Below are 18,114 nucleotides of genomic sequence, written 5' to 3'. Positions count from 1 at the left end.
TTCTAGTGAAAAGAAAACAAAGCCTATGACCTCACCTCTCACCTCACTGTGTTGAAAAATTCCTCACCAGAATAAAAGGTTGTGTCATCTTCCACAAAACCCCTCTGGTTTCCCTTGACAGTAAAAAAGCCGCACCCCCTCCTGACCCCCCTGTACTGACTGACAAGCACTCAACAGTAGCAGACTAGTAGTAGCTAATAGCTATACAGGCACCAGGGGACAGATGGCCACTCTCTCCCCCAGAAAGAGACTCCCTTCTGGGTTATTTTTCAGTCCCCTGAAAGACCCAGGCTGCTCTATGGAGGAGGAAGTTCTTCAAAAACATCCCATTATAACAAGTGGGTGTGCGATTCAATGGTGCAGTGGACAATGGAATGGCAGATACACTGTAGCTAATTTATTGAGTTCTGTATTGTATTGTTGCACTTACATCCACTGCTGAGGGCCATCATTTCAAACCGTGGGCAATGCAGAAAAGAGCTTGTGCATTTAATCATTACTGTAAAATAAATGAGCTTTTCTACAGCATTTTACCCAATTCATTTACATTTTTAGTCATTTAGCAGATGCTCTTATCCAGAGCGACTTACAGTTAGTGAGTGCATACATTTTCATACTGGCCCCCCATGGGAAACGAACCCACAACCCTGGCGTTGCAGGCGCCATGCTCTACCAACTGAGCTACAGGGGACTACAGTACAAGCTCTAATGATGTTTCTCAAACCAAATACATTTCATACTCGAAATACATTTCATCGGACTGTCACTGATCGCCTAGTAAGTACCGTGATATATTTCATAGCTGGGGGTTAAGTCGATGAATTATTAAAAGACCATTCATGTCAATTCATCCAACCAAGAACTGGTCCTCACAATCATTAGTGGCCATTCTCCCTTCTCAAGTTATAAGCTCCTTTTCATATCTTCCTCATCTATCATTCAGTAGGTTTCTGTGTATTGATGACTGTCGTCACTCTGTTTGCATGACCGCTCTATCATCCATCTACTATTGCATTGAAAGAAATATAATAAATATGCTATGGTATGATATTTCCATATGTTATTGTACGGTGTGGTATTTCTTACCGATATTTCCATCTGCCGAGATTGGCCAGGTAAAGCTATAAAAAATGAATGGGGGAGTTAAATGTTTTAAAGGGGTTGGGGTATTGTGTTACAGTATTATGCACAGATGTATTATATTTTTTTAAATTATTTTGTATTTTTTAGGGGGTAGATCAGCTTTAATATTGCAGATAGATTGTAACTTCCATCAATGTAATTGTCTGCATCACTTCCAATCCCCCATTTGTTTTTTTCTCTCGCATGTACAGTTGAAGTCGGAAGTTTACATACACTTAGGTTGGAGTCATTAAAACTCGTTTTTCAACGACTCCACAAATTTCTTGTTAACAAACAATAGTTTTGGCAAGTCGGTTAGGACATCTGCTTTGTGCATGACACAAGTACGTTTTCCAACAATTGTAGACCTCCACAAGTCTGGTTCATCCTTGGGAGCAATTTCCAAAGGTACCACGTTCATCTGTACAAACAATAGTACGCAAGTATAAACACCACGCAGCCGTCATACCGCTCAGGAAGGAGACGCCTCCTAGAGATGAACGTACTTTGGTGCGAAGTGCAAATCAATCCTAGAACAACAGCAAAGGACCTTGTGAAGATGCTGGAGGAAACAGGTACAAAAGTATCCATATCCACAGTAAAACAAGTCCTATATCGACATTATATTTACATTTTAGATTTTAGTCATTTAGCAGACGCTCTTATCCAGAGCGAGTTACAGTTAGTGAGTGTATACATTTTAAACTGAAAGGCCACTCAGCAAGGAAGAAGCCACTGCTCCAAAACCGCCATAATAAAGCCAGACTACGGTTTGCAACTGCACATGGGGACAAAGATCATACTTTTTGGAGAAATGTCCTCTGGTGTGATGAAACAAAAATAGAACTGTTTGGCCATAATGACCATTGTTATGTTTGGAGGAAAAAGGCGGTGCTTGCAAGCCGAAGAACACCATCCCAACCGTGAAGCACGGGGGTGGCAGCATCATGCTGTGGGGGTGCTTTGCTGCAGGAGGGACTGGTGCACTTCACAAAATAGATGGCATCATGAGGAAGGAAAATGATGTGGATATATTGAAGCAACATCTCAAGACCTCAGTCAGGAAGTTAAAGCTTTGTCGCAAATGGGTCTTCCAAATGGACAATGACCCCAAGCATACTTCCAAAGTTGTGGCAAAATGGCTTAAGGACAACAAAGTCAAGGTATTGGAGTGGCCATCACAAAGCCCTGACCTCAGTCCCATAGAAAACTTGTGGGCAGAACTGAAAAAGCGTGTGCGAGCAAGGAGGCCTACAAACCTGACTCAGTTACACCAGCTCTGTAAGGAGGAATGGGCCAAAATTCACCTAACTTATTGTAGGAAGCTTGTGGAAGGCTACCTGAAACGTTTGACCCAAGTTAAACAATTTAAAGACAATGCTACCAAATACTAATTGAGTGTGTGTAAACTTCTGACTCACTGGGAATGTGATGAAAGAAATAAAAGCTGAAATACATCTCTCTCTACTATTATTCTGACATTTCACATTCATAAAATAGAGTGGTGATCCTAACTGACCTAACACAGGGAATTTTTACTAGGATTAAATGTCAGGAATTGTGAAAAACTGAGTTTAAATGTATTTGACTAAGGTGTACAGTGAGGGAAAAAAGTATTTGATCCCCTGCTGATTTTGTACGTTTGCCCACTGACAAAGAAATGATCAGTCTATAATTTTAATGGTAGGTTTATTTGAACAATGAGAGACAGAATAACAACAAAAAATCCAGAAAAACACATGTCAAAAATTTTATAAATTGATTTGCATTTTAATGAGGGAAATAATTATTTGACCCCCTCTCAATCAGAAAGATTTCTGGCTCCCAGGTGTCTTTTATACAGGTAACGAGCTGAAATTAGGAGCACACTCTTAAAGGGAGTGCTCCTAATCTCAGCTTGTTACCTGTATAAAAGACACCTGTCCACAGAAGCAATCAATCAATCAGATTCCAAACTCTCCACCATGGCCAAGACCAAAGAGCTCCCAAGGATGTCAGGGACAAGATTGTAGACCTACACAAAGCTGGAATGGGCTACAAGACCATCGCCAAGCAGCTTGGTGAGAAGGTGACAACAGTTGGTGCGATTATTCGCAAATGGAAGAAACACAAAATAACTGTCAATCTCCCTCGGCCTGGGGCTCCATGCAAGATCTCACCTCGTGGAGTTGCAATGATCATGAGAACGGTGAGGAATCAGCCCAGAACTACACGGGAGGATCTTGTCAATGATCACAAGGCAGCTGGGACCATAGTCACCAAGAAAACAATTGGTAACACACTACGCCGTGAAGGACTGAAATCCTGCAGCGTCCGCAAGGTCCCCCTGCTCAAGAAAGCACATATACAGGCCCGTCTGAAGTTTGCCAAAAAACATCTGAATGATTCAGAGGGGAACTGGGTGAAAGTGTTGTGGTCAGATGAGACCAAAATTGAGCTCTTTGGCATCAACTCAACTTGCTGTGTTTGGAGGAGGAGGAATGCTGCCTATGACCCCAAGAACACCATCCCCACCGTCAAACATGGAGGTGGAAACATTATGCTTTGGGGGTGTTTTTCTGCTAAGGGGACAGGACAACTTCACCGCATCAAAGGGACGATGGACGGGGCCATGTACCGTCAAATCTTGGGTGAGAACCTCCTTCCCTCAGCCAGGGCATTGAAAATGGGTTGTGGATGGGTATTCCAGCATGACAATGACCCAAAACACACGGCCAAGGCAACAAAGGAGTGGCTCAAGAAGAAGCACATTAAGGTCCTGGAGTGGCCTAGCCAGTCTCCAGACCTTAATCCCATAGAAAATCTGTGGAGGGAGCTGAAGGTTTGAGTTGCCAAACGTCAGCCTCGAAACCTTAATGACTTGGAGAAGATCTGTAAAGAGGAGTGGGACAAAATCCCTCCTGAGATGTGTGCAAACCTGGTGGCCAACTACAAGAAACAAATGACCTCTGTGATTGCCAACAAGGGTTTTGCCACCAAGTACTAAGTCATGTTTTGCAGAGGGGTCAAATATACAATACAATTTATAACATTTTTGACATGCGTTTTTCTGGAGTTTTTTGTTGTCATTCTGTCTCTCACTGTTCAAATAAACCTACCATTAAAATTATAGACTGATCATGTCTTTGTCAGTGGGCAAACGTACAAAATCATCAGCAGGCGAAAACCAAACTCTGCATTCAACAGTAAGAACATCATACCAAAGGTCAAGCATGGTGGTGGTGGTGTGATGATTTGGGGATGCTTTGCTGCCTCAGGACCTGGACGACTTGCCTTAATAGAAGGAACCATTAATTCTGCTCTGTATCAGAGAATTCTACAGGAGAATGTCAAACCATCCGTCTGTGAGCTGAAGCTGAAGCGCAGCTGGGTCATGCAGCAAGACAATGATCCAAAACACACAATCAAGTCTACATGAAAATTACAAAAAATCAACAAATTTGAAGTTTTGGAATGGCCTAGTCTAAGTCCAGACCTAATCCCAATTGAGATGTTGTGGCAGGACTTGAAACAAGCAGTTCATGCTTGAAAACCCACACGTCACTGAGTTAAAGCAGTTCTGCATGGAAGAGTGGGCCAAAATTCCTCCACGGCGATGTGAGAGACTGATCAACAACTACAGGAAGCATTTGGTTGGAGTCATTGCAGCTAAAGGTGGCACAACCAGTTATTGAGTGTAAGGGGGCAATTACTTTTTCACACAGGGGAATTGGGTGTTGCATAACTTTGTTTATGAAATAAATGAAATAAATATGTAATTGTTGTGTTATTTGTTCACTTATGTTCCCTTTATCTAATATTAGGTTTTGGTTGAAGATCTGATAACATTCAGTATCACAAATATGCAAAAGTAGAGAAAATTAGAAAGGGGGCAAATACTTTTTCATAGCACTGTATATATATATATATATACAGTGGGGAAAAAAAGTATTTAGTCAGCCACCAATTGTGCAAGTTCTCCCACTTAAAAAGATGAGAGAGGCCTGTAATTTTCATCATAGGTACACGTCAACTATGACAGACAAAATGAGAAAAGAAATTCCAGAAAATCACATTGTAGGATTTTCTATGAATTTATTTGCAAATTATGGTGGAAAATAAGTATTTGGTCAATAACAAAAGTTTCTCAATACTTTGTTATATACCCTTTGTTGGCAATGACACAGGTCAAACGTTTTCTGTAAGTCTTCACAAGGTTTTCACACACTGTTGCTGGTATTTTGGCCCATTCCTCCATGCAGATCTCCTCTAGAGCAGTGATGTTTTGGGGCTGTCGCTGGGCAACACGGATTTTCAACTCCCTCCAAAGATTGTCTATGGGGTTGAGATCTGGAGACTGGCTAGGCCACTCCAGGACCTTGAAATGCTTCTTACGAAGCCACTCCTTCGTTGCCCGGGCGGTGTGTTTGGGATCATTGTCATGCTGAAAGACCCAGCCACGTTTCATCTTCAATGCCCTTGCTGATGGAAGGAGGTTTTCACTCAAAATCTCACGATACATGGCCCCATTCATTCTTTCCTTTACACGGATCAGTCGTCCTGGTCCCTTTGCAGAAAAACAGCCCCAAAGCATGATGTTTCCACACCCATGCTTCACAGTAGGTATGGTGTTCTTTGGATGCAACTCAGCATTCTTTGTACTCCAAACACGACGAGTTGAGTTTTTACCAAAAAGTTCTATTTTGGTTTCATCTGACCATATGACATTCTCCCAAACCTCTTCTGGATCATCCAAATGCACTCTAGCAAACTTCAGACGGGCCTGGACATGTACTGGCTTAAGCAGGGGGACACAGCAGGATTTGAGTCCCTGGCGGCGCAGTGTGTTACTGATGGTAGGCTTTGTTACTTTGGTCCCAGCTCTCTGCAGGTCATTCACTAGGTCCCCCCGTGTGGTTCTGGGATTTTTGCTCACCGTTCTTGTGATCATTTTGACCTCACGGGGTGAGATCTTGCGTGGAGCCCCAGATCGAGGGAGATTATCAGTGGTGTTGTATGTCTTCCATTTCCTAATAATTGCTCCCACAGTTGATTTCTTCAAACCAAGCTGCTTACCTATTGCAGATTCAGTCTTCCCAGCCTGGTGCAGGTCTACAATTTTGTTTCTGGTGTCCTTTGACAGCTCTTTGGTCTTGGCCATAGTGGAGTTTGGAGTGTGACTGTTTGAGGTTGTGGACAGGTGTATTTTATACTGATAACAAGTTCAAACAGGTGCCATTAATACAGGTAACGAGTGGAGGACAGAGGAGCCTCTTAAAGAAGAAGTTACAGGTCTGTGAGAGCCAGAAATCTTGCTTGTTTGTAGGTGACCAAATACTTATTTTCCACCATAATTTGCAAATAAATTCATTAAAAATCCTACAATGTGATTTTCTGGATTTTTTTTCTTCTCAATTTGTCTGTCATAGTTGAAGTGTACCTATGATGAAAATTACAGGCATCTCTCATCTTTTTAAGTGGGAGAACTTGCACAATTGGTGGCTGACTAAATACTTTTTTTCCCCACTGTATATATATATATATATATATATATATATTTATTTATACATACATACATACATACATACATACATACATACATACATACATACATACATACACAAATACATACATATACATACATATATATACATCCTTTAAAAATATATATATTTACCTTTATCACTTTCCAACCCCACCACCCCTTCCCTAATTGGAGTAAACTAGTGAACAACAATGCTTAGGCCTCTACTTCCAGCTTATACATACTATATACATTTTATGGACACAGTCAATTCTACAATAATTATATTTTGTTAGTTTTTTCTCCTGAACTTCCACAACCCTCAACCTTCTCTGATCATTTTCATGATGTCCATCCGGTTTGCTTCTATATGCCATATCTTTCTAACTGTGCTCTTTCACAAAAGCTCTCAACCTATAACCTATATACTTATTATGGACACAGTATGCTTTACATTAGTTATCTTGTTGTTATTAGTTGTTGTTAGTTGTTATTAGTCCCATTCTTCAACTCCATTCTTCACCTCCCATCTATCTCTTAACACCATCCATATTGGATTTCTATTTGCCATATATTTTTCAACTGTACTGTGATGTTTTACAAAATTTCTGAACACTTCTATTCTCATTGTTTCTACAGATTGTAAATTGAAAATAAACATTTTTGCTAAACGTCTTATTATATTATTGATCGATTGACTATGATTTTTCAGATCACCCAGTAGTGCTATCTACAGGGTTAGCTCTAGATAATATTGTAATCCTTTAGCCATTCCTGGACCTGTGTCCAAAAACAAGCTACAAATGGACAGGACCAAAACAAATTATCTAATGATTCTGTCTCTTCGCAGCAAAATCTGCAGAGCTGGGAAGATTGTATCCCCCATTTAAATAACATTCTATTGGTAGATGTAGGATCTTAATTTGATCACCTTGTTGCAGGAGAACTTTTAAAACTTGTAGTGTATTTGAGGTTTAAAACACTTCTGAAGTTTGTAATTTCCACTTTGAAATTTCAGACTTGATTTCCCTTTACGAAAAATTGATCAACCTCCATAAAAATGTCCATGAATTATAATCCACATAATAATTCAAATTTCTTGTTGCTGCAGGATTATTTTCCTGCTGTAGCAAACTGCCTCAAATTAAGATCCTACATCTGTAAAATGCTCCTTTAGTTCAACAACTTTTAGGGGGATAATGACAATGGTTTCTGTTCACCCCTCTCCTATTATGTGTCGTCCATGTCTGTGTGTAACATGGAGCTCTTTTTTTTCAAGTACACACTGTACATCCAGATCTACAACTAAGGTTTTTCTCTTATAGGAGCTTATGCTGCCAAACTTAGAAGTTAGCTATAGATGGATTAATACAGTTCTATCATATCCTATCACTTGCTCCATTGCCATTCAAATCTCTGCATTGCTATAGAAGCAGTGAAAAGTTGTGTTTTTCTAACACAAGCTCCTCAGTGCCTTGTCAATATGACAGGTCTCCAGCAAAAGGCCAGAGAGCAACGAAGGGGAAAATACAATTATTCCACCCCATGATGCTTGGGGGTTGCCATGGAGACAGCAGCAGTAAACATAAATCTGTCTCTCTCTCTATATATCTCTCTCACTCCTCATCCCTCTCTACATACAGAACAAATGTATCGGACTTCCTCTGCTGAATGGCATCCATAATAAAGCTCCAGCTCCTCCCTAATGCATTATGCCACAGTTATTACAATGAAACTCTTTCTCAACACTGTCCTTCACTCACTATCTTACATAGTGAGCAGTGTTTATATGCTACAGTACTCTGCTGGTGGTGTGTTTACATCTCATTGAAATCCAGAAGAGGTTTGGAAAATTCTGGACATATTTCCTGCTCCACGCACATACACACACACGGGCACGCAAGCACACACGCACACGCACACACATCAAATCAAATTGTATTTGTCACATGCGCCGAATACAACATGGGTAGACCTTACAGTGAAATGCTTACTTACAAGCCCTTAACCAACAATGCAGTTTTAAGAAAGAATACCTAAAAGAAAAGAGAAATAAAAGTAACAAATAATTAAAGAGCAGCAGTAAAATAACAATAGCGAGGCTATATACAGGGGGTACCAGTACCGAGTCAATGTGCGGGGGCACCGGTTAGTCGAGATAATTGAGGTAATATGTATTAAAGTGACTATGCATAGATAATAAACAGAGAGTAGCAGCAGCGTAAAATAGTCTAGGTAGCCATTTGATTAGATGTTCAGGAGTCTTATGGCTTGGGGGTAGAAGCTGTTTAGAAGCCTCTTGGACCTAGACTTGGTGCTCCGGTACCACTTGCCGTGCAGTAGCAGAGAGAACAGTCTATGACTAGGGTGGCTGGAGTCTTTGACAATTTTTAGGACACCGCCTGGTACAGAGGTCCTGGATGGCAGGAAGCTTGGCCCCAGTGATATACTGGGCCGTACGCACTACCCTCTGTAGTGCCTTGCGGTCGGAGGCCGAGCAGTTGCCATACCAGGCAGTGATGCAACCAGTCAGGATGCTCTCGATGGTGCAGCTGTAGAACCTTTTGAGGATCTGAGGACCCATGCCAAATCTTTTCAGTCTCCTTAGGGGGAATAGGTTTTGTTGTGCCCTCTTCACGACTGTCTTGGTGTGCTTGGACCATGTTCGTTTTTTGGTGATGTGGACACCAAGGAACTTGAAGCTCTCAACCTGCTCCTCTACAGCCCCGTCGATGAGAATGGGGGCATGCTCAGTCCTCTTCTTTTTCCTGTAGTTCACAATCATCTCCTTTGTCTTGATCACGTTGAGGGAGAGGTTGTTGTCCTGCCACCACACAGCCACATGCACCCCGATCTCCTCACATCCCCACCACACATGCACATACTGTCTCCTTCTCCTAGCATGTGAAGGCTCACCCCTACACTGCCTGCTCAAAAAAATCTCCTGACCCCCAAATCTATAAATAACCTGGTTGTTTGGCGCGGGGGCTCTGGTTGCCAGGATCCCTCCTGAATAGCTGATGTATGGAATAGCACTCATTATTAATAGCTGTGACATGGGGGCCCTGTGGTACGGTGAGCACTGCATTGCAGCAACACCTTCCCTCTTTCTCACCCTCTCCTCACGCCCTCTCTCACCCCCCTCCCCCTTCCCACTCCCCTTCTCTCACCTTCTGTGAGTTACCTCTTCCCTCCTCTTCTCTCCTCCTCTTTGATGCAGGAGGAAGATTGCCTCTGATATCGCTATCTGTCAGTCTGGTCTTTGTAGTATGACATTTGAATAGAAACATATAGACATAGCCTATTCCTACTGAAGACAAATAGCAACTGTCTATGCTGATGTATCATTTGTAGATTACAAATGATTCACCGAATGCTAATAAACAAACTTAAAATGCAACGCTTTTTTTATGAGCTTTGTCGTAAAATATCTACAAGGGTTAGGATCTAGTTCCAGAAAAATCGGCCCAGAATAGTTTGAAAGGGACCTACAGAAAGCATGACTCCAATATACTACAAACCAGAAAGGAACCTACATAGCTAGCTACAGTATATGCTCTCAGAGTGCTTGAAATATACAGAGCAATGGAAGCTGGTATCTTTTTGTGAAATGGCACCCTATTCCCTATATAGTGCACTACTTTTGACCAGAGCCCTGTGGAAAGTAGTGCACTATATAGGGAATAGGGTGCCATTTTGGATGCAGTCTAGTGTTGCCACACTGTGCTGACTTTGCAGGCTGGCTAACGCCCTCTGGCCAAACAGGCCACATCTGCCACACACGTATTGATCACATCAGAGTTGATGGCCTTTTAATGACAATCAGCCTGATCGATTCACCTCTTTGTCCAGACCAGAGCCAACAGTCTAGTGTGTTTACCAACGTGGGTCGCCATAATTCTGTCTGGTCTAGACAAGACAGCTAAATGTAGATGTCAATGTATGTTTTTGGCCCAGGGACCACAGTGACCAAAGTTGTTTAGTGTGATAGTTAGCTAACTGTGTCTGTAAAATGTATATAGGTTCAGAATTTTTGTGAAACAGCACAGTTAAAAATATACACTACCGGTCAAAAGTTTTAGAACACTTTTTCCCACCCTGCACTGTGAATGTTTACACGTGTGTTCAATAAAGACATGAAAACGTATAATTGTTTGTGTGTTATTAGTTTAGCAGACTGTTTTTCTATTGTTGTGACAGATGAAGATCAGATCAAATTGTATGACCAATTTATACAGAAATCCGGGTATTTCCAAAGGGTTCACATACTTTTTCTTGCCACTGTATCTGCTTAAATACAGCAGTGTCCTACAATGGCCCTTTCATAAGATGGGAGTCTGGGAAGGTAGGCAAAACTGTCCCTGTCCCTCTGTGTTAGCCTGTGTTAGCGTGTGACGCTACGCTAGTGCCATCTCAGCCACAGCGCCGCAAGGGACTATAGTGGAGGCAGGGAACTGGGACGGGGAATTGGAGCAGATGAGGACATGGCCGAGGCTGAGAGATGGGGACAGACAGAGCCAAAGACCCCATGCTTACAGTGGAAATGATGAGGATGGTACAACGTGGCAGCGGTTGGATTCAGTGCACCACCATGAAGCTAACACTTTTAGATTTTATGTGTCTGGGCTTTGACTTTGTTTTTTAATCGAAGCAATTGTCATGAGGCCTATTGTAGCCAGGGAAATGGATAGAGTATTGTGGTACTAATCCCTTCCTCCTCGAAATCGGAAATGTTATTAACTTTATTAAGAAAGTAAGGAATATGAGCCGCTGCCTTGAAATAGAGAAAAGTCCCCCAAGGTCTGATTCAAGAGGATAAAAAACAGGCTCTATATTCTTAGCTAAACATAACTATTTTTCCAAAAGAACTTCACATTTGAGGAAAAGGTTGTGGTTAAAGTTAGCAAATTCTTCTTCAAAATCGCCAGCGACACCTATGCTAACTGTCATGACAACCTGTGAAGAAAAAAAAACGAATTGTGATCATGTAACAATTACTGCTGAGGAAGCTCTGATTGGCTGAGGGACGATGGCCAGGTCCAATCAAGACACGGTGGAATATCTGAAAGCTGTCAATATCAAATCACTCTGACAGTCTTGGATGGTGTTACATCAGTTCTTTACAGCTGGCTTCTTTTCAACTTAACTCCTTTTTAAAATTCCTTACCCGGAATGTTCCTCATCAAAACAGTGAGGGCGGAAACGAATGAACCGCACATTCCGAATAGCTTCAAGGGTGGGGGTACAGTCTTCACATTCCTCCAAGATTCTTTAAATAAGATCCCAAAGAACCCCCTAACCTCCTTCCCTCCCACTCATCCTATCGCCCCATTAGCCCAGCTTATAGCCCTGTAGAGCCCTGTCAATCTTCATGCCATAGCAGGTGGTGTCTGTATGATTGTGCAGATTCTACAAGACAGACTGCAGTCCAGTCGGTATCAGATCTGGGTTCAAATAATATAATATTATTTCAAATACTTAAGCTGAGCTTGATCAAGCTCACCTGGCACAAGGGAACCAATGGTACGTAGTCCCAAAAGTGCCAAAATTGCAAACCCTGCCCGCAGGCACAATCAAACGCTCAAAGTATTAGGCTATTTGAACACAGGTTTAGGTGTCTATGCAACTGTGCAGACTATCAGATTGAAGAAGGCTCTCCGTTCTATATTAGTTACATTGGCACCTGGTGGTCCTATAGCTGCCTGGGGCTGGGGCTGGGGGGGACGACGACGACGACTACTACTACTGACAGCTGAGAGTATGGGTGGTAGACAGGACGGCTATAGGAATGCAGGCAGACAGACAGCCCTAGAGTAAGGGTAGGGCTGGCAGGGCCAAGGAGTTAGAGAGACATCACAACCTCTTGGTATTTCCTCATAAGGGCTTTTGAGGATGGCTCTATTACTATGAGACAACTGGGAGTGAGAATGTGCCTCGCAAACTGTGAGGGTAAGACAAACTGTGAGGGAATGGCTTGTGAAAACCAAAGCAGGCCACATGGAAGACTGTGGGACTAATATGAAATTCCATCTACAGTTGAAGTCGGAAGTTTACATACACTTAGAGTCATTCAAACTTGTTTTTCAACCACTCCACAAATGTCTTGTTAACAAACTATAGTTTTGGCAAGTCGGTTAGGACATCTACTTTGTGCATGACACAAGTAAGTTTTCCAACAATTGTTTGAAGACAGATTATTTCACTTATAATTCACTGTATCACAACTCCAGTGGGTCAGAAGTTTACATACACTAAGTTGACTGTGCCTTTAAACAGCTTGGAAAATTCCAGAAAATGATGTCATGGCTTTAGAAGCTTCTGATAGGCTAATTGACATCATTTGAGTCAATTGGAGGTGTACCTGTGGATGTATTTCAAGGCCTACCTTCAAAATCAGTGCCTCTTTGCTTGACATCATGGGAAAATCAAAAGAAATCAGCCAAAACCTCAGAAAGAAATGTGTAGACCTCCACAAGTCTGATTCATCCTTGGGAGCAATTTCCAAACACCTGAAGGTACCACGTTCATCTGTACAAACAATAGTAAGCAAGTATAAACACCATGGGACCACGCAGCCGTCATACCGCTCAGGAAGGAGACGCGTTCTGTCTCCTAGAGATGAACGTACTTTGGTGTGAAGTGCAAATCAATCCCAGAACAACAGCAAAGGACCTTGTGAAGATGCTGGAGGAAACAGGTACAAAAGTATCTATATCCACAGTAAAACAAGTCCTATATCGACATAACCTGAAAGGCCACTCAGCAAGGAAGAAGCCACTGCTCCAAAACCGCCATAAAAAAGCCAGACTACGGTTTGCAACTGCACATGTGGACAAAGATCGTATTTTTTGGAGAAATGTCCTCTGGTCTGATTAAACAAAAATAGAACGGTTTTGCCATAATGACCATCGTTATGTTTGGAGGAAAAAGGGGGCGGCTTGCAAGCTGAAGAACACCATCCCAACCGTGAAGCACAGGGGTGGCAGCATCATGCTGTGGGGGTGCTTTGCTGCAGGAGGGACTGGTGCACTTCACAAAATAGATGGCATCATGAGGAAGGAAAATTATGTGGATATATTGAAGCAACATCTCAAGACATCAGTCAGGAAGTTAAAGCTTGGTCGCAAATGGGTCTTCCAAATGGACAATGACCCCAAGCATACTTCCAAAGTTGTGGCAAAATGCCTTAAGGACTACAAAGTCAAGGTATTGGATTGGCCATAACAAAGCCCTGACCCCAATCCTATAGAAAATGTGTGGGCAGAACTGAAAAAGCGTGTGCGAGCAAGGAGGCCTACAAACCTGACTCAGTTACACCAGCTCTGTCAGGAGGAATGGGCCAAAATTCACCCAACTTATTGTGGGACGCTTGTGGAAGGCTACCTGAAACATTTGACCCAAGTTAAACAATTTAAAGGCAATGCTACCAAATAGTAATTGAGTGTATGTAAACTTCTGACCCACTGAGAATGTGATGAAAGAAATAAAAGCTGAAATAAATCATTCTCTCTACTATTATTCTGACATTTCACATTCTTAAAATAAAGTGGTGATCCTCATTTTTACAAGGATTAAATGTCAGGAATTGTGAAAAACTGAGTTTAAATGTATTTGGCTAAGGTGTATGTAAACTATGTTAAGTTCAGCAGTTAGGGTGTGGTTTAAAATAACGTTCAGTTTGACAGGATTCTGTTGACTTTTTCTTAATTGCAGTATATAACTATGTGGGTCAACCAATCAAGACAACATAATGTATTATTCCAGTTCATCCCTCCCATAATTCTATTCCACTCCAGGGTCGTATTCATTACGCATCAAATAGAAGAAAACGTACTGAAACAGGGAGGGACTACCTGAACTTGCCCAATAAAAATTACTAGTTTTTGTTTTCTGTTGCAAAATGTTTTGCTACGGTGTGCCCTGATGAATATGACCCAGTTCTTGTCAATAGTCTCTAACCAAAATCAATTCCCTCATTGGAGCAGTAATCTGTAGCTAAAGCCCCAGTGACGACAGGAAAACACTTTTCCACTGGCAGCCTCAGTCACTACTACCCATTGGCATTACACTCATGGCTCTGTTTCCTGTGTGTGTACTGCAGCTGAATGCTAAAATAATAAGCCCCAGAGTATCCATCACACGCACTCCTCTCTCTTCAATCTCTTCATTAGGTTCCCACTCCATTTGTCGTCTTCCATCCCCCTGCCACTGAGACCCGGGCCACGGCTGAAAGACGTCTTGGGCTAAAATAAATGTGGTCCTAATCCCCATCTTACTCAAGTCTTTTATGGCCTACCTACATAACCAGGCCAAATCTGAACAAGAAGGGACACCGTTATGATGATAAGCCTATGTTGAGCTATAGCCAGATTAAAGTTAATGGGCAGTGGATGAGAAAACAGAGCCGTGATGAAATGAAGGAGAAAAGAAAGCGGCTACAACCTTGACGATTAGGGAGTAATGGAGGTTTGAAAGGAGTGTGTTTAAACGTAGGTTGTTCTTTTTAAGACCGAGACAATTCCACTGTACTGTACCTAGCCTTCGTAATCAGCTGTGATTAGCATAGTTATTTGGTGAGGCGCCGCTCGCTTTGTTACCCACCTTATCTCCCCATACAAGGGCTGGTGCATGGCGCACTTATTTTGGGGAGGCACTTAATTGGTGTGTTTATTCACTTTGAAACGCGAGTGAGGAGGTGGTGGTAACGGTGGGGCCGCTTCCCGTACGCTGCTTGCCTTTAATTAGCTTTAATTTATTTAAAAAACCTTGAGGTAATTCTTAGAGGTAGAATTTAAAAAGGCCCTCAACACAATGAAGACACCAGCCAACTCGTTTCATGCTGAAAATCTCCCAATGGAACCGGCTCTATTAGAGGATCCATTGAAAAATGTGTCTCTGTCCTCGTCCTTCATCCTCTAGTGCAGACAGATATCATCCTGTCTGTTTCATTAATTCTGTTGGGGCTTTGAAATTAGACAGAGAACCAGGATGAGAGAGGATGTAGGTCACGTCCATCACAGCTCTCTCTCTCTCTCTCTCTCTCTCTCTCTCTCTCTCTCTCTCTCTCTCTCTCTCTCTCTCTCTCTCTCTCTCTCTCTCTCTCTCTCTCTCTCTCTCTCTCTCTCTCTCTCTCTCTCTCTCTCTCTCTCTCTCTCTCTCTCTCTCTGTGTTTGTTTGTGTGTGTGTGTGTTTCCAAGCACGTGAATGTGTGTGTCTTTGCCCACACACAAGCATGTATGCATGTGTGTCTGATATGGAAATAGGGGTGATCGTGCCCTCGGGGTAGCATGGATTTAACAACGCCCAATTTCCGGAGCGGGACTGAACACACTTCTGACCAGCTGGCTTCTGGATCCCTGGCTAGCCACGAAAGCAAAACGCATACTAAACAAACCAGCCATGAATTCATCATATCAGACCAGAGAGAGAGAGAGAGAGGGGTGTTTCTATTCAAGTGCTTTTATGTCTATTAAGATAATTGGGCCCCAGCCAAAGTGTGTGTGGTCTGCATGGTTGAAGCCTGTTGAGGCCATGCTCTATAACGCTTTCATAAACATTAGTAGATAAAACTTGGAAATTAGGAACATTGGGAGTGTGATCGGGAGGCAAAGAGCAACATCTACGCCCTGATAGGCACGGCTACTCCCAGGATCAAAGTCACATCAAATAAGAAAACTAAATGCATACAAAGTTACTCAACTGATTTTCTGAATTCCCAGTAACCAGAGAAAGCACCCAGAATGTGCACACAAACACGCAAAACTGTCTGGGAGGCCTGTGTTTACACTGTGATTCATATTACCGTTCCATCATGTTTACCTGCTTCGGGCACCGCACCACTCTCTGTTTGGGCCTCCGCTGCCAAACCTATGGCTTTGATCTGCCGATAGCATCTAGTATAGCTATCTACAGTGGCTGAGAAAAAAAATATTTTGAAACAAACAAGAAATAAGACAAAAAACAGAAAACTTGACCGTGCATAACTATTCACCCCCCCCAAAGTCAATACTTTGTAGAGCCACCTTTTGCAGCAATTACAGCTGCAAGTCTCTTGGGGTATGTCTCTATAAGCTTGGCACATCCATACGCTGGGAATTTTGCCCATTCTTCAAGGCAAAACTGCTCCAGCTCCTTCAAGTTGGATGGGTTCCGCTGGTGTACTGCAATCTTTAAGTCATACCACAGATTCTCAACTGGATTGAGGTCTGGGCTTTGACTAGGCCATTCCAAGACATTCAAAATGTTTCCCCTTAAACCACTCGAGTGTTGCTTAAGCAGTATGCTTAGGGTCATTGTCCTGCTGGAAGGTGAACCTCCGTCCCAGTCTCAAATCTCTGGAAGACTGAAACAGGTTTCCCTCAAGAATTTCCCTGTATTTAGTGCCATCCATCATTCCTTCAATTCTGACCAGTTCCCCAGTCCCTGCCAATGAAAAACATCCCCACAGCATGATGCTGCCACCACCATGCTTCACTGTGGGGATGGTGTTCTCGGGGTGATGAGAGGTGTTGGGTTTGCGCCAGACATAGCATTTTCCTTGATGGCCAAAAAGCTCAATTTTAGTCTCATCTGACCAGAGTACCTTCTTCCATATGTTTGGGGAGTCTCCCACATGCCTTTTGGCGAACACCAAACATATTTGCTTATTTTTTTCTTTAAGCAATGGCTTTTTTCTGGCCACTCTTCCTTAAAGCCCAGCTCTGTGGAGTGTACAGCTTAAAGTGGTCCTATGGACAGATACTCCAATCTCCGCTGTGGAGCTTTGCAGCTCCTTCAGGGTTATCTTTGGTCTCTTTGTTGCCTCTCTGATTAATGCCCTCCTTGCCTGGTCCGTGAGTTTTGGTGGGCGGCCCTCTCTTGGCAGGTTTGTTGTGGTGCCATATTCTTTCAATTTTTTAATAATTCATTTAATGGTGCGCCGTGGGATGTTCAAAGTTTCTGATATTTTTAAAAAACCCAACCCTGATCTGTACTTCTCCATCCACAACTTTGTCTCTGACCTGTTTGGAGAGCTCCTTGGTCTTCATGGTGCCGTTTGCTTGGTGGTGCCCCTTGCTTAGTGGTGTTGCAGACTCTGGGGCCTTTCAGAACAGGTGTATATATACTGAGATCATGTGACAGATCATGTGACACTTAGATTGCACACAGGTGGACTTTATTTAACTAATTATGTGACTTCTGAAGGTAATTGGTTGCACCAGATCTTATTTAGGGTCTTCATAGCAAAGGGGGTGAACATACAGTGGGGAGAACAAGTATTTGATACACTGCCGATTTTGCAGGTTTTCCTACTTACAAAGCATGTAGAGGTCTGTAATTTTTATCATAGGTACACTTCAACTGTGAGAGACGGAATCTAAAACTAAAATCCAGAAAATCACATTGTATGATTTTTAAGTAATTCATTTGCATTTTATTGCATGACATAAGTATTTGATCACCTACCAACCAGTAAGAATTCCGGCTCTCACAGACCTGTTCGTTTTTCT

The 18,114-nt window shown here is 42.4% G+C and overlaps 1 protein-coding gene across 6 annotated transcripts in view; it reads right to left on the bottom strand.

Annotated features, from left to right (window-relative positions):
• The window catches only part of LOC121571999 (protein MTSS 1-like), a 61,320-nt gene that overhangs the window by 23,957 nt on the left and 19,249 nt on the right, over positions 1-18,114 (bottom strand). The gene's annotated exons all lie outside the window — the stretch shown is intronic.

Source organism: Coregonus clupeaformis, chromosome 8 (genome assembly GCF_020615455.1).
Source record: "Coregonus clupeaformis isolate EN_2021a chromosome 8, ASM2061545v1, whole genome shotgun sequence".
In the NCBI taxonomy this organism is placed as follows: domain Eukaryota; kingdom Metazoa; phylum Chordata; class Actinopteri; order Salmoniformes; family Salmonidae; genus Coregonus; species Coregonus clupeaformis.
Note: the sequence above shows the minus strand (reverse complement) of the source record. Positions and strands in the feature narration are given on the sequence as shown.